This window comes from Symphalangus syndactylus, chromosome 4 (genome assembly GCF_028878055.3).
Source record: "Symphalangus syndactylus isolate Jambi chromosome 4, NHGRI_mSymSyn1-v2.1_pri, whole genome shotgun sequence".
In the NCBI taxonomy this organism is placed as follows: Eukaryota; Metazoa; Chordata; class Mammalia; order Primates; family Hylobatidae; genus Symphalangus; species Symphalangus syndactylus.
This window is the reverse complement of record NC_072426.2, coordinates 20,006,228-20,010,000: the sequence shown is the minus strand read 5'-3', so window position 1 is coordinate 20,010,000 and position 3,773 is coordinate 20,006,228. Positions and strand designations below refer to the sequence as shown.

The 3,773-nt window shown below is 31.8% G+C and overlaps 1 long non-coding RNA gene across 2 annotated transcripts in view; it reads left to right on the top strand.

The window, feature by feature from the left end:
* Positions 1-3,428, top strand: part of LOC134736451 (uncharacterized) — a 19,384-nt gene extending 15,956 nt beyond the window's left edge. For both annotated transcript variants that reach the window (XR_010120458.1, XR_010120457.1), the window contains exon 5: positions 461-3,428. This is a non-coding gene — a long non-coding RNA (uncharacterized lncRNA). The remainder of the gene's footprint in view (positions 1-460) is intronic.
* The last annotated feature ends 345 nt before the right edge of the window (positions 3,429-3,773 follow it).

Genomic DNA, 3,773 nt, shown 5'->3' with positions numbered 1-3,773 from the left:
AAAATTTATAAAATATTCCTCAACAGTGATTACAAATTTCCTCTGATATATAAAATTCATACATTACTTACTTTTTGAAGATCATTTTTAATGTTTTCGTAAAATGTTTCCACATAAGTCTAAAGTTTTCCTATAAAAATCTTTTTCTATAACTCATTGAAATTATTTTGGTCTTATTTTTAAAATCATTGTTTTTATTCTTCAGTTTAGATCAAAATATGCAGCTTTAATTGCCATATAGTAATATCATTTATTCTCTCCAAGGGGACAGAAAGAATGGCAGGAATGAAAGCCAGAGGAAATCAAGATATTTGGCTTATATGTGATCTTGGTATATATAATTTATTAGCTAGTATCAGTTGATTGCCTGCATAATATCCATTCTTTCTTTTTCCTTATTAAGATAAAACTTGTGGGATTTGCCCACCTCAAAAAGTACATTTATTCCTCTTCTTTGTAGGGAAATAGAGTAACATAAAAGCAGAAGTTCTTGAGCAGATCCTGTTTTGCAGTTAAAATGGCTGGCGTTCCTGCAGCCATCTTGCACAACAAAGAAGACTTCAGCATGGCAGCCCTTATGCTCAGGATGTTGAAGCAGAAAGACGGAAAGAGTCTGTGAAACTGTCATTCTGAATCTGAACTGCCTACCTCCAGACTTCTTCTAGTAGGTCACTGCCATTTCCAGACTCTGAGTTAGCAGCCAAACACTGCTCCTAACATTTTTAAAAGATAATCTCTTAGCGAGTACAGTATGATTATAGCCTAGTCATAAAATACTTCCATTACCTTATTTTAAACATTAGTCATAAATGCTAACTGATATCCAAGGCTTGATTAAGAAGTAACTATGTACACATTTTCCTTCATTCTCTAAATAGTTTTGGAGCAGCCAGGCATTAGGGCTTAGAAATCAGCAGTATATATTTCAAAACATTTATATTGAGCTAACCTACTAAACAATGTTTGATTAACCATGACGGATAAATCAATAACTTTTTTAAATGCAATTTGAAACTTACATGTTTAATTTAATTACGTGGTAAAATAAGTGCAGTAGAGTTACCTAGAGTTTTCCTCTTTTCAATAAAAAAATGCATATTTGAGTAATTTTTTCTCATAATACACATTATGTATTTTCTTTTTTTTTTTAACTTTGGAGAAAGTTATAAGATTATCTCATCAATAAAATCTTTTTTGTTTTTGATTAAATAAGTGTTTATTAAGAACCTCCACACAGACAAAAGATGTAAAAGGCCTGATCCTAGACTGAGGGAATTCATGATATTGTCTCCAAATTGTGTGAGAAAAGTGCAGAAGATCTGTTCTAATTGTGCTATAATTTTGTTAATGCTGTCAATTTTTTTTCTAAGAGATGCCATTATAGATTGTGTCTATTACTTTCTACCTGTAAAAATTTTGTGAAAATTGAAAACATGAGCTGATATTTTGGTGCTGTAGGCAATGCATCAACTAGAATCTTAGCTTTCTCCAGACACTAGTCAAAAGCACTATTGGCTGGGATTTTCTTTTTAGGATTGAAAACAAAAATGTGAACACCAACTTCCTTCTCCTACCTCAATTCAAAACTTTGCCTAGAATTGAGTCTATTAAAAAGTGAGAGAGTAATTTTGAATAAATAGTTAAGAATTATTTATTTTTGAGATCTTATTGGGAATAAGTAACTTTTAAACTTTTGGCATAAAAGACAAGACGGTATTTCTTTCTAGCACATCCAAACATCTAAATCAATACATCACATTTTTCTTGTTTTAAAAATATAGTCCAAAAATAACACATGCATTAGTGTTTTATATTTCCTTTCTTGAAAAAAAATTCAAGATGTTAAGGTCAAAATCATCTTCCAAAATTTATCAGTTTGTTATTTCTACAACAGAAAATGGTCTTTGGATTGGTGTGACATCTGTCCTTTAAGTTTGTAGTAATTTTAGTCGTCTGCAATAAGCACACCATCACTTTGCATTAGAAAAATTGTCAATTTCAGGTGATCAAGGTGATTGAATCGTCTGGATTCAATAGGTTACCTACTGTCAAAAATGATAGACTGGATTAAGAAAATGTGGCACATATACACCATGGAATACTATGCAGCCATAAAAATGATGAGTTCATGTCCTTCGTAGGGACATGGATGACACTGGAAACCATCATTCTCAGCAAACTATCGCGAGGACAAAAAACCAAATACCACATGTTCTCACTCATAGGTGGAAATTGAACAATGAGAACACATGGACACAGGAAGGGGAACATCACACACTGGGGCCTGTTGTGGGGTGGGGGGAGCGGGAAGGGACAGCATTAGGAGATATACCTAATGTTAAATGACGAGTTAATGGGTGCAGCACACCAACATGGCACATGTATACATATGTAACAAACCTGCACGTTGTGCACATGTACCCTAAAACTTACAGTATGATAAAAAATGTCATTGCTTTAATAACACATTTTATTCTTAAGTCTTTTTGGTTTTGAATAAATATATAAGATATGTTCTGTGGACAATATTAAATAGCTGCTAGTAAACGTTTCAAAGTATGAAGACATGTTGACATTTTAAAAAAGGAAAAAAATCTACCTCTTTTGGTTTTCAGTAGACTCTTGCCTAGTGCTCTGTAGATTCATGTTTATATCTGTTGCATTTAACAGTGTTCACCAGGAGACTTTAACACATTCAGTTCTTGTTTTATAAAAACAGCACTCTTTGTACAAATAGCAGAGACATGTTGGTCCGATCAATTGACCAAAATAAAACATACATTTACATATTATCAGTTCTTAAAGGAAAACAATCAAGCATCAGTTAAAAATAAGTATCAAAGAATAGAGGTATCTCTAAATTGTGTGATAAAAGCATATGAAATCTGTTTCAATCATAAGTTTTAACTTGGTTCGTTGTATCAGTTTTTTCTCTAAGAGATGCCATTATAGATTGCACTTATTACTTTCTACCTGGGAAAACTATTTGAAAATTCTTTAAGTTTCAACTATAGAATAAAAATAAGGGTAAAAGTTTAAAAATTTGCTGATTATTTCATTTTTTATGGAAATCTGATGGAAATGTGTAGTCATTATAATCCCAGAGCAATGTGCAAATATTTTCTTTTTGCTTATTCTTGGAAATATGTATGTTCATGCTTTCTGAGGAAAACTTATTTGTCCCATATGAAACTGCTCAATTTATCTGGAGAATATTTTTTACCTGACTGCTTTGCTCACCTTCACACACACTGCACTTCCTTATTGACAGGCTGAATTCACCTGAACATAAAAATTAAGTTTATAATTAAAATAATTGTATTTTTCTCTCTCATCTTCTAGTATTGGATTTAAAAGCTGTCATTGATCTTGTCTCCCTAAGCTATGAACAAAATTGTTAACCTACTTTTCAAAAACACCATTGGTTCTACTCTGTGTGGCTTTGGTTTTTAAAACTATTCATTGTGCAAACTGGGGTGGATATAGTCCTTCAGAATTCAGCTGAGCTATTACTACAAAAACGTAAATGAGAGGTGAATATTTGGGTTTAGCAATCAGATTTTCAAGAAACTTTTACACCTAATAAGTAACCATGTCTCAGCTACTTTTTTCTTTTTTACTCTTTCTACTAAGGCTTTTGCAGACTTTTCAATATTCCTATATAAATTTATTTTCTTATACTTCAGATGTCATCCCAAAACAATACAAATCCCGTACTTATTTGTGAGGATAGTTTACTTTTTTTTTTTTTTTTTTTTTTTTGAGACAGAGTC